The sequence below is a fragment of the Nicotiana sylvestris genome, chromosome 12, assembly GCF_000393655.2.
Source record: "Nicotiana sylvestris chromosome 12, ASM39365v2, whole genome shotgun sequence".
In the NCBI taxonomy this organism is placed as follows: Eukaryota; Viridiplantae; Streptophyta; class Magnoliopsida; order Solanales; family Solanaceae; genus Nicotiana; species Nicotiana sylvestris.
In genome coordinates this window covers 28,912,374-28,932,060 of record NC_091068.1, presented here as the reverse complement: position 1 = coordinate 28,932,060, position 19,687 = coordinate 28,912,374, and positions in this window count along the sequence as shown.

The following is a 19,687-nucleotide window of genomic DNA, read 5'->3' as shown; positions in this document are numbered from 1 at the left end:
ATGAGGAAGTTATGCTCATTTTTGTGTCGGGAAAAATTGTTGGTTTCTGGTGTGGTCGCAAATGCACACTTTTTCATCGCAATTGCGATGCCCAGTTCGCAAATGCAACTTCTTCCAGCCCTGCCTTGTTCACAAATTGCGATCGCAAATGCGACATCTAGGGCCTGTTAAGTGAGAGTTTTGACGGAATTTTCATCCATTTTTCAATTTTTTCAAACCCTAAACCTCTATAGGCGATTTTTCAAAGTCCCAAACTTCTCCAAATTATTGGGTAAGTGTCTCTAATCAATTTCCAACTATATTTTGTGATTATAACTTAGACTTAACATCTAATTCATGAGAATCTAAAGGAAAATTTGGGGAAAATGTGAAATCTTTCAAAATGTAAAATGATGATTTGAATGACCAAATGGTATCGGAATTGGATGATTATTGTATGGGTGAACTCGTAGCGGAATGAATGTTTGGTTTTTGCAAATAATATAAGAATCATAGTTTTGTCAATTGAAATTATTTTCTCTTGCATTGTTTCATGTATTCAAGTCGTTTTTGGCTAGATTGAGCCGAGCGTTGATGAATTGATAAAGGAAAAGCTAAATTGGGTATTGAATTGGCCGGATTGAGCTAAGTATCTTGCCTAACTTTTGTGGGGGACTTCCTCTTAGGATTTGAGTCTTCTATGCTAATTTTAATCCGTGCATGCGAGGGGACGAGTGTGTGCTCGGACTTATTTGTGGGAAATTTGCCTTTAGGGTTCTTAGGTCCTTATGTTCATTACGTGGGAAGTATTCCGTTATGATTGAGTTTCCTAATTAATTAAGTTACCCTTATATGTTCCGTATGATGTTGTTAGCGTTCCTCTAACTCTACTTGTTACTTGTCCCTTATTTGCCTTAATTGAACTGATTGCCTTCCTTATTGTTTGATACTTTGACTGTGAGTTCCTCTATGACTTGGTGCAAATATGTTATATATCCAATTGTTGTGGTTACCATGTAGTTATCACATGCTATTTATGACTTGTTATTTTGTTAAGGTTATTGTGCTTCTTGATTTTTTCGTGATCCTTATTATGTACTGTTCATGCTTAAATTGACGATCATTTGTGTTGAACAAGTCTATGATATTCTCTTGGTAATTGACCATTGTTGAGTATTGACTCAAGTTGAGATCTATATTGCGAAGCTAACTGTTGAAACAAGACTGGTTATTGTTGATTCCCCTGCCGGGATGCTATTGTTGCTATTGTTGATTCCCTTGCCAGGATGTTATTATTTCTATTGTTGATTCCCTTGTCGGGATGTTATTATTTCTATTGTTGATTCCCTTGCGGGGATGTTATTGTTTCTGTTGTTTGGGTGAGGAAGAGTGTAAAGCACGAAGGGTGATGCCGTGTATGAGATTGTAAGTGAGTTTTAATGCACGAAGGGTGATGCCATGCCGATATTGGGAGTGTTAATGCACAAAGAGTGATGCTGTGCCGATATTCTCATTGTTAATGCACGAAGGATGATGTCGTGCCATATTCTGTGAGAGTAAAAGCACGAAGGGTAATGTCGTGCCACATTATTGAGAGTAAAAGCACGAAGGGTGATGCCGTGCCATGATTATGAGAGAGTAAAAGCACGAAGGGTGATGCCGTGCCATTTCTGTTAATTTCTATGGTGAGGACGAGAGTAAAAGAACGAAGAGTGATGTCGTGCGCTTGTTACTATTTCTACTATTTTTGTCGTTGGTGCCAATTATGATAATTGACTTGCTTCTTTGCTTATTTACTATCAGCATTTGATGTTCCCCTCAATATTTTGCTCATGTCCCTTTGAGTTATTAGTAATATCGTGATTTAAAATAAAGGAATTTATAATACGTTGCTTTGCATGATCTCTTTTTAATTTGAACTCACCGTAATTACATATATATATATATATATATATTTCAATACTTCAAACCTCAATAATTGTTAAATTTACTAATCAATTAGTTTCTCAATTAAATCTCCTTAAATCGTCTAAGATATATTTTACTTAAAAGGGGATTTCTACTAAGTTGTAATTTATTAAATCTCATGTTTAAGGTAATAATTCATTCGATGTTGCATTTTAAATAAAAAGGGTACTTTCTCTACTCAAATGATTTAAAAAAAAATCAACTTCATCATTTCTCGCAGATTTTCCTAATTGGTTTAGAGATTGTAATTTACTTTATGTTGTGTAAATGAGAATGTTGTTGTGAAAAGTGAGATGGAAAATATGTGGGCACAAGATGCCATGTGTGCTGAAGGTCCGGAAGTTGAGGTTATGATATGAGAAACCGATGATTGAGATGGGCAGGATTGTGTATAGACAAGATATGATTGATTGAGTTGACATTGCCTTCTTTATTTGAATATATTCTTACTTGTCTGTGTCCCTATTATGTCAGTTTTTTTTTGGCAATCCGCTAAGCAAGCGCCTAGGGCTAGTTTTTATTTATAACAAAAAAGAAAATTACAACAATTAGGAAAAGTAAAAATAAGCGGGACAATAGCACCGGTCTTGTTACCCATATAACACAAATAGGGCTAACCTTACCTTACTAATCCTATTGAGGCTTGCAAACCTCGCCTACTAACAAGCATGTAAAAAATATGAACTTGAAAGGACCAAGTATTGTATGATCATCACAGAGTTTATAACATACTCTGTGATGATATTATAGATGATAATACTAAGAAAATGGTAGAATAAAATGTAGTACCAATTTGATTCTTGTCCCTTCTTCTCCAAATTTGTAAAATCTTCACTTTGTAATTCTTTGTCATTTTCAACAACTTTGTTCAAAAAGTATTCAAAAATCATGATTTCTTTTTTGACCGGTTTGACATCATTGATGTAGTTGTGGCAGCCTGCTTTTGTTTGGCAACTCTCATTGGAAGTCGCCTAACAATTGTTTCGTTGTTGGACCTTGTTGCAATTTTCATCCAGATAGCACCTGCTTTGCTTGTTCCAATATGTTCCTCCACAATATTTGGTGGGGTATCTAGGTGGTGAAGGCATGTGCCACATGAAGGCTTGCTTGGAATGAAATCTGGAGCATCCAACTTGCCCTTTAACTTGCTAGTCATAATACTTTCAACTTTTAGCGTTTGAAGTTCATCCTTGATAACTCTTTCCACTCGCTGGCTCGCAAATTGAAACTTTAGTTTAAGACCATATTCCTGCTCCCTTTTCAAATTTGAGCAGTTGAATTTATTTGAAAATGAGCTCCAATGATTGATCATGGGATCCTCAATGAACTGCTCACAATGCACAACAGTTGCTGCAATCTGCTTCTGCTTCACCTTCTTCTTCTTCTTCTTCCCTGTTGTTGTCTTTGAGGTCGATGCCAATTCATACTTCTGATGTTCCTGCTTTGCAACTGTTACTGCATATTGATTAGCCATACAAATAGCATTTGAATTGGTCATAAAGTTCTGCTCCTGTGTAGGTGACTTCGCTCCAGACTTCTTTGAAACCAGTTGCTGCCCATGTGACTGCTGCTTAGCTGTTGCATTCGACTGTTGCTGTTGTCCAGTAATTGACTGTGTTATAGCAGGTCCTATAATGCTTGCATTCTGCTGTTGTTGTTGTTCACAAATTGAACCTGCGACTGCTGCCTTTGAACTGTGTAGATCCTGCTGCTGTTGCCCAGGACTTGTTGTTGCATTAACTAAATTTGGCACTGTTGCGATCTGTTGCTGTTGTCCAGGATTTGAAGTGGTGAAACGTTGATAATCACCTATAGTAGCTACTGGAGTATGTTGTTGCGCAGGTTGTTTTGAGAGAGTAGCAGATGGACTACTCGACAAAATCTGTTGCTGCCTAGTAACATGTTGCTGCCTATCATTACGGACAACTGGAGTATGTTGCTGCCTATTTGACTTCTGCTCAGCTTTTGGAAAAGTTGGAGACACTACTGATACTAGTTCTTCATTGCCACTATATCTCTCCCCATTAACAGAAGAGTCATCCACAAAAACTACACCCCAGTGTTGATTTACTTGGTTATCTGATTTAATTGATTATCGTTTGTTACTATCTGTGCTCTCCCTTTATTGTCCTTACTGTTTGTATTTCGATTTCTCCCTGCTATTGATATTATTGTGTTACCCTTATCTTAATATTTTATTATCATATACTATTCATTTTATTTTACCAGTACGTATCTTGACTGTTCCTCGTCACTACCTCACCGAGGTTAGTCTTGATACTTACTAGGCATCATCGTGGTGTGCTCATACTAAACTTCTGTACAATTTTTTGTGTACAGATCCATGTATTTGATCGATAGTAGTTGTGCGGGTCGTTGCGGTATAGACTCAAGGTAAACTTGTTGTAGCGTTCACAGGTCTCGGAGTCACCTTCAATTGTACTTATTTCCATATGTTCCTTTTGTTTCGGAATAATGATGTATTTATTTTGTATAACTACTCTTAGAAAGGCTTATGACTTGTACCACCAGTTTTAGGAATTATAATTTGTTCAGAGTAATTTAATTTAAAGTTAGTAAATATAGATGTTATTACAAAAAATGTTAGGCTTACCGAGTTGAGAGACAAGGTGTCATCACGACTCCATTGGAGGTATTTTGGGTCGTGACAAGTTGCTATCAGAGCTCTAGATTCATAGGTGCTACTAGTCATAAGAAGGTTTAGTACAGTCTTGCGAATCGGTACGGAGACGTCTGTACTTATCTTCCAGAGGCTATAGAACTGTTAGGAAATCCCACCTCTTTCATTCCTTATCGTGCAATATTGATTCAGCTCGAAGTATATAACTTATGTTCCTTTACATCAACTCCTATATAATATTACGCTCTCAGTGTCCGCTATGCGCCAGCGGTTTGTGATGCTACAGACAGGCTACGAGCGAGTCGGGGATGTTCAGTCATTGTCTCAATGTGTCATCCAAACTTAAGATGGAAATGTATTAAGAGACTATTCAGTTGTTCATATGGAGGCGCAGCGGTTCCCGACAACTAATTGATGAGTGCGAGCTGGGAAAATTAGTTTTGCAGATCATTAGATGTTATTTTCTATGGCTTCGCGCCAAGTGGAGGAGTCCATTAACGGCATTCAGATTACATAGTCAGATTTACACCAGTTGTGGCCTGAGGTATGTGTGTATATGGTATTGGTGGGTTCCCGAGTTTTGTGTATGACGTAGGTCTGAGATCTTGCACGAGATGATGCTAGGGCTTATAGTATTTTTATGTTATTAATGGATCTACATTTTATCATTAAGGGTAGTTGGAGGAATAACTTCAGATTCACAGAAGGTCTATTCAGTGTGGGCATCGTGGTTGCGGCAGGACGGGGTGCTTCAGAGGAAATGTGGTGGTTTATGAGCTTTTGGGCTACATGGTTCATGCTAGGGTTATCTGTATGTGGGCCTTTAATGGGAATTATTGCTTATCGACTATCCAAAGAAATGAGTCAGTTCAGTAATGTTGGGTCAGCATAGCAATGGAAGTAAATGGTCCTTTTGAATGGGAATTCTCTACTGGCATTTGTGGCAACACTCTTGGATTGGATGATTTATGCGACTCGGTTGAGTTGGGGAGGTGAAGTTCTGATGGCTTAGTTGTGTGCGGGCGGATCTCGGGTATGGAAGTTTTATCTACAGATCTCGTATCAACCATTTGATCTGCGTAGTTGAGTCCGGGTATGGAATTTTTAGTGTTCTTGAGGTTTTGGGACTATGTGTCCCCATATGTGGGCTATTTCGTGTTAGTGGATTCAGAAGAAATGCTAAAAATGGGGTAATTAATAGCATGTATTAGCGATAGGTTGTTGTTGATTTTCGAGGAATATTTACCTAATTGGGAAGGATCGAGATTAGGTTTGTGTGACGACACGGCAGGTCGTCTTAAGAATTAATACCCCGATCCCCTATTAACTGCTTCCCCAAGTTTATTTCTGCTAATGTGATTTGCCGAGATGTTCGATTTTGAGTCTCGAGGAGTTTTGGGACACTTAGTCCCTAAATGAGAGCTTAAGTGTTGGAAAATTGACCGTAATTGGAACAGTGTGAAGACGTCTTCGGAATGGAAATTCGATGGTTCTGTTAGCTCCGTTGGGTGAATTTGGGGTTAGGAGCGTGTTTGGATTGTGTTTTGGAGGTCCGTAGCTAATTTAGGCTTGAAACGCCGAAAGTTGATTTTTTGAAGTTTCCGGTTCGATAGCGAGATTTTTATCCGAGGCTCGTAATGGAATTCTGAGAGTTGCAGTAGTTCCGTTATGTCATTTGGGATGTGTGGGCAAAATATTTGGTCATTCAGAGGTGATTTCGTTAGGTTTTTTATCAAAAGCGGAATTCGGAAGATTTTTGAAACTTAGGCTTGAATCCGATGTGTTTTGGTTGTTTTGATGTTGTTTGAAGTGTTTTGTAGATTGGTACAAGTTTGAATAACGTTTTAGGATATGTTGATGCCTTTGGTTGAGGTACCGAGGGTCTCGGGTGTGTTTCAGATGCTCAACGGATCATTTCAAATTGTTAAAATGTTGCAGGTTTTTGTTCAGCTATTGTAGAGGAATTTTACCCTTCGCGTTCGCGAGTGGACCCTCGCGTTTGCGAAGCGTCAGTGGGGGGGGGGGGTTGATAGAATTTTGCCTTCGCGTTCGCGAAGGGTGGTGATGTTTGAGCATCGTGTTCGCGGAAAGGGTATCGCATTCGCGTAGAATGAAGTGGTCAGCTGGGTTCGAAGTGGAATTGCTCTTCGCGTTCGCGAGAGGTGTAACGCGTTCGCGAAGGGCTGGTCAACGGAAGCATCGCGTTTGTGAGAGTAGTGTCGCGTTAGCGTAATAAGACTTTTGGTCAATGACTTTATGTGCTTCACGAATGCGAGACCTTGACAGCGTTCGCAGAGAAGGAATTAAAATACCTAGGCAGAATGTTTAAAAAGGGTTATTTCGCGAATTTTTTCCTAGTTTCCTCCATTGTTAGGCGATTTTGAAGCTTTTTGAAGAGGGTTGAAGAGTGATTCAAGGGGAATCACTTATAGGTAATATTTTTGACTTTATAACTCGTTTTTATTTTATTAAAGACCTAATTAATGGTGAGAAATTTGGGGAAAATGGGTAATTAGGGTTTGAGTTTAAGAGACCTTTAATTGAGGATTTGAGGGGATATTTGGACTCCGATTTCACTGTTCTTATTATGTATAGACTCTTGAGAATACGACGTTTTTGAAAAATTTAAATTTCAACCGATTCCGAGACGTGAGCTCGAGGGGCAATTTGGTCATTTTACATAATTTCGCGTATTATCCTAGAATTTAATTGTAGAATCAGTTACTTGAAGTGTTATTTACATTATGCAATTGAATTGAATAGATTTCGGTCATTTGGAGTCGAGTACTTGTGGCAAAGACGTGGTGTTGTGTTGATTTTAGGCCGGTTTGAGGTAAGTGACTTTTCTAACCTTCTCTGGGGGACCTTCCCCTTAGGATTGGTATATTTGGTAATTGTAATGCCTTGTACATGAGGTGACAAGTGTGTATTTGTGCTAATTATTGGAAATCCGGGTTTCTTTAAGTACTTACTAGTATATTTCCTTTCCTGTTTCTATTACTTGCACTATTAATCATGTTCCTAGCTTAGGAAAGCATGTCTAAGTGACTTAATTGCTTCATTCGATTTAACCTGCCTTACTTGAATTATGTGCATCATGCTAGGCTAGAATCACCAATTGCCTTAATAAGAATTTTGCTATTTCTGTTTATCTTCCTGATGTTGCTTTATATTTGTTTTGGGACTACGAATGTGGGATTTTGGTAGGTCCCCCTTGTCTGTTTACTTTGGGAATACGGGTTAGATTCCCGGTAGATCCCCCTGCACAGTTATATGGAACTACGGGAATGCACCTGGTAGATTCCCCAGTACTGGGTATTTACATTTGTTACGGATTGGGATTTCGGTAGATCCCTGCGCATTGATAGTTGGGCTACGGGATGGGTTCCCGGGAGATCCTTCGGTTATATAATATGATGGACTACGGGACGGTATCCCGTAACATTCACTGGATATATAAAGATGGGACTACAGGACGGTATCCTGGGAGATCCCCGATTGTTACTATTGGTGCTGAGCTGTATTTCCTTTCCACGTTTACCTTGTTCTGTATAGTTGTTGTTGTTCTGTTCATCCTCTATAATTTTATTGCTGTACTTATTTATATTGTTCCGTTCTATACTGTTGATCTTATATTTTATTTAATCTCAGTAGGCCCTGACCTTCCTCGTCACTACCCAACCGAGGTTAGGCTTGGCACTTACTGAGTATCGCTGTGGTGTATTGATGCCTCTACTACGCATGTTATTCATGTGCAGATGCAGATACTTCTACTCAGGCCTACCATCCTTGAGGGAGGCGACTACTTAGAGACTTCAAGGTACATCTACCGCATCCGCAGATCGAGGAGTCCCTTTCTATTCCTGCCTTTTTGTATTTAGCCCTTTTGTACTTTCTGTTCTTATTAGACAAATTCCGGAGTTAGAGCTATGTAGTATTTCCTTTTTTCTTAGCTTGTGATTCATGGGTTTCCGGGTCTTGGATTTAGATATTGGTTTTTTGATCTATATAAATATGGTGTATGCCGAGCGGCACATTTAACACTATTATTATTTCTGTTTTTAAATTGTTTCACTTCCGTAAGTTTTGGTTATCTTCCGTAAGTTTAGGCTTACCTAGTCGTAGAGACTAGGTCCATCATGATTGTTCACGGAGGGCAAACCGGGGTCGTGACCAGTTGGTATCGGAGCTCTAGGTTCATAGGAGTCAAGGATCACAAGCCGATTTATTAGAGTCTCGTTGATCGGTACGGAGACGTATGTACTTATCTACGAGAAGCTATATAACTATTAGGAAAATTCCACTTCATTTGATTTCCTTGTCGTGCGATATTTTGACATCACAATTCTAAACTTCTGTCTTTTATTCTCTCACATATGGTGAGGACACGTGCTACTCGAGATGATCAGGCACCCGCGCCCCCTACTGCAGCCGCAAAGGCCGGGGCCGGGGTAGAGGCCGAGGACGCGCACGTGGTGCAGCAAGAGCACCTGCGCGAGCTGCTGCCAAGGTACCACCAGCCAATCCAGCCGGAGTCCAAGCACCTGACACGCCTACTGCTACTACTACTCAAGCTCTTCAGGAGAATCTGGCACAGTTCATGAGCATGTATACCACCTTGGCTCAGACAGGGTTGTTTCCCCTTGCTGCAGCCACATCCCCGACTGGGGGACGAGCACAGACTCTCAAGGACAGGGTAGCGGCTTTCGAGGATGAGTAGTTGAGGCTTGAGAGATTCAAGAAGTACAAGCCCACTGTATTTAGTGGTCTAGCATCAGAGGATGCTCTGGGATTTCTTGATTAGTGTTACCGCATTCTCCGTATCATGGGTATCTCTGGATCAAGCGGGGTTTCTTTCACTACCTTCCAGCTTCGACGAGCCACCTATGAGTGGTGGTGCACCTATGAGCTAGACAGTTCAGATGAGGCTGCTTTACTGACTTGGGCTCACTTTTCAGATCTGTTCCTGAAGGAGTATATTCCTTAGAGCCTCAGGGACGCATGGCATGCAGATTTTGGGCATTTGCGCCAGGGTGCTATCACTGTTTCATAGTATGTTGTCCGTTACACCAGTTTGGCTAGGCATGCACCAGCATTGGTTTCTACCATCTGCGAGAGGGTTCACTGGTTTATGGAGGGTCTTATTCCTAGTATCAGATCTAGCATGTCTCGTGAGTTGGAGATGGATATTTCTTATCAGCAGGTGGTGAGCATTCCTAAGATGATTGAGGGGTATGCATGCTAGGGAGAGAGAGAAAAGGGAGGCCAAGAGGTCTCGAGAGTCGGGCCATTATTCTGGTGCCCGTACCCCAGCTACAAGTCATCATGGTAGGGGCTCTATGAGTCGCCCTGTTCATTCGGCTCTTCCAGCAGCCAGTGGTATTCCAGCTCCCCCTAGGCCTCATGAGCCTTATTATGCACCTCTAGTTTCTAGCGTGCCTCTGGCGCGGGGTGTTTTTAGAGGTCAGTCCAGCAGAACTGGCCCTAGCCAGTAATAACTACCATATCTTCCTAGAGCTTGTTTTGAGTGTGGTGACACACGTCATATGGTGAGGGATTGCCCCAGACTTGAGAGGGGTGCACCTCCACAAACTTCTCTGCCACACCGTACCCCACAGAGTTCTCAAGCTATGGTTACCACTCCAATTGCTACCCCACCTGCTCAGCCAGCTAGAGGTAGAGATCGGGGAGGTAGAGGTCTCCCTAGAGTGGGAGGCCAGGCTAGATACTATGCCCTTCCTGCCTGTACTGAGGCTGTTGCCTCCGATTCTGTCATCATAGGTATTATATTGGTTTGCCACAGAGATGCATCGGATCTATTCGATCCAGGCTCTACTTAATCTTGTGTCTCTTCTTATTTTGCTCCACATTTGGGTGTATCTCGGGATTCTTTGAGTTCCCCTATTTATGTTTCTACTCCTATGGGAGATTCTCTCGTTGTGGACCATATTTATTGGTCATGTTTTGTCGCTCTTAGTGGTTTTGAGACCAGAGCCGATCTATTATTACTCAGCATGGTTGATTTTGATATTATCTTAGGCATGGACTGGTTGTCGCCCCATTATGCTATTCTTAATTGTCATGCCAAAACCATGACGCTGGCTATGCCAGGTGTATCGCGTGTTGAGTGGAGGGGTACTTTAGATTACACTCGTAGAAGAGTTATTTCTTTTCTTAAAGCTCAGCGTATGGTTGAGAAGGGGTGTGATGCGTATTTATCTTATGTGAGAGATGTCAGTATTGATACCCCTTCAGTTGATTCAGTTCCAGTAGTACGGGATTTTCCCGATGTGTTTCTAGCCTACCTTCCAGGCATGCTGCCTGATAGAGATATTGATTTTGGCATTGATCTATTGCCGGGTACTCGGCCCATTTCTATTCCTCTATATCATATGGCTCCTCATGAGTTGAATGAGTTGAAGGATCAGTTAAAGGAATTGCTTGATAAGGGTTCTATTCGACCTAGTATTTCACCTTGGGGTGCTCCTATCTTGTTTGTGAAGAAAAAGGATGGTTCTATGCGTATGTGTATTGATTATTGCCAGTTGAACAAGGTTACAGTGAACAACTGTTATCCTTTGCCTCGTATTGATGATCAGTTTGACCAACTTCAGAGCGCACGAGTATTTTCTAAGATTGACTTACGCTCAGGTTACCATCAGTTGAAAATTTGGGAGCCAGATATCTCGAAGACTGCTTTCAAGACTCGGTATGGTCATTATGAGTTCCTTGTTATATCATTTAGGTTGATCAATGCCCCAGCAACATTTACGTATTTGATGCACAGTGTGTTCCGGCCATATCTTGACTCGTTCGTCATTGTCTTTATTGATGATATTCTGGTGTATTCCCAGAGTGGGGAAGATCATGAGTAGCTGTCGCGCCCCTTTTTTTCTCGCGAAATTGGGTTTATGATATTTGGGAGGACAACTCGTTCCCTTTTGGGAATTGGGTTTGCATTAGAAGAGTCGCCACCTAATGATTAAAGTGCATTAGAATACTAAGAAGGAATTGATCTAGAAAACCAGAGATTGGGTAAGGACTAGAAATTATCCCGAGGGGAAGGTATTAGGTACCCCTCAGAATCCACTAGTGTGGTTCCCGGCCAGGCTACAATTGTGACTTTAAGTACAATTAACAAGTAAGCAAATAAAGGTTTCAAATATGAGGGATTGTCACATTATGATTGCAAATAAATTAAAGTTTGAAGAAACAAAGAAAGCGGAAATTTTGAGGAAATAGTTTGAAAATTCTGAAAAGTAATAAAATGCACAAGTAAAGTGAAGGGAGTCCTAGGTTTACAAATAATATGGATCACATCAATGCAATACCCGGTAATCACTCCTCAGAAGAGGGGTTACATGTGGTATTAGCGCACTGGTCATCATGTCCATATCTACCATTTCCCATCCCGTTAAGGTATTCAAACGCGGAATAGTTTCGTTACTTATTGCATGATCTTACCCATCCCAATCCTATAAGTCCCGGAGGCATTTGGGACTGCTAGTCTTAAAGGGAAGGGAGATTGGGCTTCTATGTTTAAAGGACAAAATCTAGGGCGACAAACAAAACACATAGGGCAGATATGGGACAACGCATAACATTAAAAGGCTCAAACAGGCCTCCTCAACTTAAAGACAGATTGTTTAGCATGTCTTACATGTACCGGTTATGGTATAAAAAAATGTTAAAGCAGGCTGATTTATCACATATTTTCAGATAAGATCCGAATTAGGCCTGCCCACTGGTTGTAATTATCAAAGACTGGAGCACTTATACCTTTACTCTAAAACTTGCCTAGGTGTTAGGCGAAACCTATAGGCATGCTATCTATTAGTTTCAGAAATAAAGATGTAAACTGATTACAGAAAGGTTGCCAATTTTTTACCAAGTTCTGCAGATTAAACTTAAAACGAGCGAGGCGATTCAGATTTGGCTGATTACCTCTATAAGCATGCTTTCTAAACGTTATTGATTTAAAAACGTTTATATTCGAAATAAAAATACAAGAGTCCTATAGGCATGGTATCTAAAATGTTGTTTGTTATTAAAACATGTGAACAAGTTTGCCTAGTGATAGATGTATATGCAGAATTCAAGATGTCCTATAGACAGGTTATCTATATGATATGCAACGTTATGAAATGTAGATCCTATAGACATGTTTTCTATATGAGAATGCAGAACCTATAAATAGGATTTCTATATAAAAATGCAGAACCTATAAACAGGATTTCTATATGAAAACGCAGAAGTGAAAGCAGGACAAGATTGCAGAAGTATAATAAATACCTATGAACATGATATCTACCTTTATTGCATGCATGATTTACCCTCCCTTTTTTCACTAACATCCCCAATAGTTATTACAAATTATTACAACCCAAAATGAATAAGAAAAGCAAAATTACATAAGAAATTAAAGTACAACCAAAGGGAGCCTAATTCAGACCCCAGGTCTGAAATATGAGATGAACCAACTTCAAGAGATCATGAACCAAAGCCTTTCTCTTATTTGGATGTGTTAGAGTTCCTAAGAGCCTCAAATGGACTCCGGGTAAGGCTTACAGGAGGGGGTAGAGCTTAAAAGCTAAGAGTAAGTGTAAGTGCAGAGTTTGAAAAGGGGAAAGGGGAAGTGGTAGAGAAACAGGGACAGGCTAGTGGGCATACCAAGCAATGGGAAGTGCTGGCACACCCCACAAGCCTGTTAGAACACATTGTTTTGTGAATCAGGATCCTCTAAGGGATCAAGTCCAGACATGAACCATAACTTGCATATTGTCATGTCATGAACTACAACACCAATCACATAGAGGGGAATAGGGGTACAGGGATTCAAAGCAGAAACAAGTAAAAGAAATTAACATTAAACATAGGCAGTAAAGCAGACGAGGGTGTAGAAGCTGTAAAAATAAACACATTGGGATGAGGATGAAAATCAAACTAAAACATACCAGTTTCAGAAAATAAGAAAAGAAAGGAGTAGTCTTGTGAAGCCAAAGTGCAAGCAAATAGTCAGAATGCTATGATTAGAGAACTATGATACTTGAGTATTATAAAAGTGTTAACTTGAGAGTGTTAAAGTGCAGAAGGGTCGTGTCCTTTTATAGTGTAGAAGGCAAGCAGAATAAGGTAGGAGAATGATTTGAAAATCAATTACAAAAATTTCCCTTTGATTAAGGGATTCTAATTTCAACCGGGCAAAATTAATTAAGGAAAGGGATTGATCAAAACTTTTTCAAAGTAGTACAAGGAGGGTAAATACACAGAGATTTATTTAAGGAAAAAGTCTGATAGCACACGGTTTGCGCAAGTAAGGAAAGGAAATCAGTTAACAGCCAAGAAAACAAAATTAAAGGCATTATACGAATGAACCAAGTCAGAAAAAGTGAGGAAAGGTTTTACTTAAGGGAAATCAGTAACAATCAATCAATCCTAAAAAAATATTTTGAATCAATCATAAGTTGTAAAGCCTTTTGAAGAAAGGTTCAACACTCATATAAAAGCATACAGACATGCTTAAACAAGAAAGAACTGTAATGCCTTTGTAAAATTAGTAGAAAGAAAAGGTTCAACATTGTATAAAAACAAAGATATACAAACTCATTCAGAGGTTTAAAACCAGTTTGAAAGAGCTAAGGGGTCTTTGAAATAAATCCCTAGTTCGAACAAACAAGAAAACATAAAGGAGAGGGCAAGCAAGTTAAGTCGAGACATGTGTAGAGGTTTCAGAGGAGAATTGAAGCTTCTAACATGCTTCTTTCAGAACTCATGAGAGAACATGATAGCAAAGTAACATGCAAATAGTAGCAGGATTCAGAGGATAGAATGGAAAATACTAATAAGGAAAGTAGAGGCAACATGCTTAAGAAGCTCTTTTAGAAGAACTCAAACAAAGTTCAATAGAAGAAAAATAATAAGCACACTTAAGAACGCGGTAGAAAAATACAGTAGAGAGATTCACAAAAAATAATGAAAATACTGGTAGTAATAGTAGAAGAAAGATGCTTATGAAGTTTTCTAAAAGGAACTTAAAAAGGGCTCAGTAGAAGGCAAACAAAGAACTTAGTAGGAAAATACATTAGAAGAACACAAAAACATCAGAACATTATAGTAGAAAAAACACATATAGAAGAACACAGTAAGATAGTCATACAATAGCATGATAAAAGGAAGAATACTAGAACACAGTAGGAGCAAGTACACGTAAAGGAAAAGGAAAGTCAGAAATCACTTAAACATTTTAGAAAACTCTAGATCGGAAAAAAAAGACTTAAAAAATTTTTTGAAAGAAGATATTGGGAAAATGGTTTGAAAACTCAAGTAGAGAATAGATATATAACAGATCTAAGAAAAATCGGAGAAAAATGCGAAAGGTTTGGGTTTCAGAAGAACCTTAGAATGAGAAAAGCTTTGAAAAGGTCTCCGATCTGAGTCGGAGAAGTCAGAAACATGCTCATAAGACTAGGATACGCCGGAGAAAAACCGGAGATAGCCGTGAAACCTCGAGCTAGAAAAGATCTGAGTGAGGACCTTCGAAGTTAGACCCCGAATCTTCAAGTACCCAGTGTACAAGAGCAAAGGGAGGTGAGTTTAAGACTCTCATGGCCTGAGAAGCCATGGATTCCGGTGAGTTTATGGTGGAAGACGGTGAGAGGGGGCTAGGGTTACAGAAGGTTCAAGAGTGTTTGAGAGAGTTCAGAGGCGGCGGTTGGTGAGAAATGAGGGGATTAGGGTAGTGTTTGTGAATTAAAAAGGAAAGGGAAATCGTGGCCGTTGATCAAAATGATCAACGACCTGGATCAAACGGGAAGACCGGGCGGGTTAAATTAGTTGGGTCAGGGGCGGGATAAATTTAAATTGGGCTGGTCCGAAATTGGGCTTGAAATTGGGTCAATTAAGGGTATCAAATTTTTCTACAATTGAAATAAAAAATGGGTCAGATTTTAAATAGCCAGTTTTTCACTTTCTATTTTATAAAAATAATAAAAATGAATTTGAAAGAAAATTAAAAGTACTGGGTCAGTTAATAATATATAAATATTAATTATAAAAATATTCAAACCAATTTCATAATTATAAAATGCAATTATATGCAATTTAGCTTTTAAAATACCAAATAAATTTGTAAAAAATGTATAACATTACCCTAGCTATATTTTGGTATAAATATGAGAATAAAGTAAGTTATTCACCAAAATATTAATTTTGGAAATAATTATTGGTTTTCGTGCTGCTAAAATTTGCAATAAATCAGTTTATAAATCTTTTAGAAATTAGGAAAATTATTGAAACACTTGGATATACTTATATATGCATATATATGCTATTTCGAAAGTATTTACATATAAAAATACATAGGGAAAAATTGGGTATTAACAGCAGCACCTAAGGACTATGCTTGAGACTTTGAGAGAGAAGAAGTTAAATGTTAAATTCTTGAAATATGAGTTTTGGTTGGATTCAGTGGTATTTCTTGGCCATATGGTATCGAGTGAGGTTATTCAGGTGGATCCGAAGAAGATAGAAGTTGTGCAGAGTTGGCCCAAACCATCCTCAGCTACAGAGATCCGCAGTCCCTATGACTAGGTTTGTGGAGAGGTTTTCATCGATTGCAGCCCCTATGACTAGGTTGACCCAGAAGGGTGCTCCGTTTCAGTGGATGAAGGAGTGTGAGGCGAGCTTTCAGAAGCTCAAGACAGCTTTAACCACAGCCCCAATTTTGATATTTCCTACAGGTTCTAGGTCTTATATGGTCTATTGTGATGCCTCAAGGGTTGGCCTCGAAGCGGTGTTGATGCATGACGGTAGGGTGATTGCCTACGCATCCAGACAATTCAAGATACATGAGAAGAACTACCTTGTTCACGACCTTAAGTTAGCTGCCATTGTTCATGCCCTGAAGATTTGGCGCCATTATTTATACGGGGTTCCCTGTGAGATTTATACTGACCATCGGATCTTGCAGCACTTGTTCAAGCAAAAGGATCTAATTTTGCACCAGAGGAGGTGGTTGGAGTTGCTAAAGGACTATGATATCACTATTTGGTATCACCCGAGCAAGGCCAATGTGGTGGCCGATGCTTTGAGTCGACGAGTAGAGACTTTGGGGAGTTTGGCTTATTTACCAGCATCGGAGAGGACTATGGATTATTTATTTCTAGCTTGCATGGTTTCTCGGTCTTCCTTATTTGATCGTATCATGGAGCAACACTATGATGATCCTCATTTGCTTGTCCTCAAGGACAAGGTTCAGCAAGGTGATGCCAGAGATGTAACTATTGGTGATGATGGGGTATTGATGATGTAGGGTCGGATTTGTGTACCCAATGTCGATGAGCTTTGAGAGTTGATTCTAGAGGAGGCCTATAGCTTGTGGTATTCTATTCATCCGGGTGCCGCGAAGATGTATCAGATTTGAGATAGCACTATTAGTGGAGGCGGATGAAGAAAGATATAGTTGGATTCGTATCTCGGTGTCTCAACTGTCAGCAGGTCAAGTGTGAGCACTAGAGACCGGGTGGGTTGCTTCAGCAGATAGAGATTCTGGAGTCGAAGAGAGAGCGAATAACTATGGACTTTGTAGTTGGGATCCCACGGACGTTAAGGAAGTTTGATACTATTTGGGTGATTGTGGATCGGCTGACCAAGTCTGCTCATTTTATTCTTGTGTGTACTACTTATTCTTTGGAGTGGTTGGTGGAGATTAAGTTCCTGGAGATTGTTCGTATGTATGGTATTCCAGTGTCCATCATCTCAGATAGGGGTACTCAGTTTACATCACGGTTCTGGAGGGCCGTCCAGCATGAGTTGTGTACTCAGGTGGAGTTGAGTAAAGCACTTCTCCCTCAAACGTACAGACAGTCCAGGCGCACTATTTAGATTCTTGAGGATATGCTCTGTGCGTGTGTGATTGAGTTTGGAGGGTCTTGGGATCAGTTCTTTCCATTAGCATAGTTTTCTTATAACAACAACTATCAGTCTAGCATTCAGATGGCACCATATGAGGCTTTATATGGGAGACGGTGTAGATCCCCGGTGGGTTGGTTTGAGCCGGGTGAGGCCAGGTTATTGGGCATTGACTTAGTTCAAGATGCTTTGGAGAAGGTTAAGGTGATTTAGGATAGACTCCGCACAGCCCAGTCCAGACAGAAGAGTTACGCGGACCAAAAGGTTCGTGATGTTTCCTATATGGGTGGAGAGCGGTTTCTGCTTCGAGTATCGCCTATGAAGGGCGTTATGATATTTAAGAAGGAAGGGAAGTTGAGTCCGAGGTTTATTGGCCCTTTTGAGATATTGAGGCATGTTGGGGAGGTTGCTTATGAGCTTGCTTTACCTCCCATCTTGACCAGAGTTCATCCGGTATTCCGTTTACGTGTTGGATTTTAGTTCAGTCCAGTTGGACAAGGATCTATATTATATTAAGGAGACAGTGCCAATATTGGATAGGCAGGGTAGAAAGCTGAGGTCAAACAACGTTGCATCAGTGAAAGTCCAATGGCGGGGTCAACCGGTCGAGGAGGTGACCTGGGAGACCAAGCAGGATATGCGCATCTGTTACCCTCATATTTTCACTACTTCAGGTATTTCTCTATGCTCGTTCGAGGATGAACGAATGTTTAAGTGTAGGAGGATGTGATGAACCGGCCGGTCATCTTAATTAATGCCCCGATCCCCTATTAACTGTTTTCCCTAAGTTTATTTTTGCTAATGTGATTTTCTGGGATGTTCGGTGTTGAGTCTCGAGGAGTTTTGGGACACTTAGTCTCTAAATGAGAAATTAAGTGTTGGAAAGTTGACCATAGTTGGAACAGTGTGAAGACGGCCTCGGAATGGAAATCCGATGGTTCCATTAGCTCCGTTGGGTGATTTTGGGGTTAGAAGCGTGTTCGGATTGTGTTTTGGAGATCCGTAGCTAATTTAGGCTTGAAACGCCGAAGGTTGAATTTTTGAAGTTTCTGGTTCGATAGCGATATTTTGATCCGAGGGTCACAATGGAATTTCGAGAGTTGCAGTAGTTTCGTTATATCATTTAGGATGTGTGTGCAAAATTTCAGGTTATTCAGAGTTGGTTTGTATGGGTTTTTGATCAAAAGCAAAATTCAGAAGATTTTTGAAACTTAGGCTTGAATCTGATGTGTTTTGGTTGTTTTGATGTTGTTTGAAGTTTTTTGTAGATTGGTACTAGTTTGAATAAAGTTTTAGGATATGTTGATGCCTTTGGTTGAGGTCCCGGGAGCCTCGGGTGTGTTTCGGATGCTCAATGAGTCATTTCAAGTTGTTAAAAATTTGCAGGTTTTTGTTCAGCGGTTGTAGAGGGATTTTACCCTTCGCGTTCATGAGTGGACCCTCGCGTTCGTGAAGAGTCACTGGGGGGTTGATGGAATCTTGCCTTCGCATTCGCGAGGAAATCTCTGCATTCGTGAAGGGTGGTGATGTTTGAGCATCGGGTTCGCGGGAAGTGTATCGCGTTTGCGTAGAAGGAAGTGGTCAGCTGGATTCGAGGTGGTATTGCTCTTTGCATTCGTGAGAGGAGTAACGCATTCGTGAAGGGTTGGTCAGCGGAAACATCGCATTCGCGAGAGCAATGTCGTGTTCGCGTAAGAAGACTTTTGATCAACGACTTTATGTGCTTCGCGAACGCAAGGCCTTGACCGCGTTCGCGAAGAAGGAATTAAAATACATAGGTAGAATGTTTAAAAAAGGTTATTTCGCAAATTTTAGCCTAGTTTCTTCCATAGGTAGGCGATTTTGAAATTTTTTGAAGAGGGTTGAAGAGGGATTCAAGGGGAATCACTTGGAGGTAACATTTTTGACTTCATAACTCGTTTTTATGTGATTAAAGACCTAATTAGTGGTGAGAAATTTGGGGAAAATGTGTAATTAGGGTTTGCGTTTAAGAGGCCTTTAATTGAGGATTTGAGGGGCCATTTGGACTCCGATTTCAGTGTTCTTGTTATGTATAGACTCGTTAGAATACGAGGTTTCTGAAAATGTAAATTTCACCTGATTCTGAGATGTGGGCCCGAGGGGAGTTTTGGCATTTTACATAATTTCGCGTATTAGCTTAGAATTTAATTGTAGAATCAGTTACTTGAA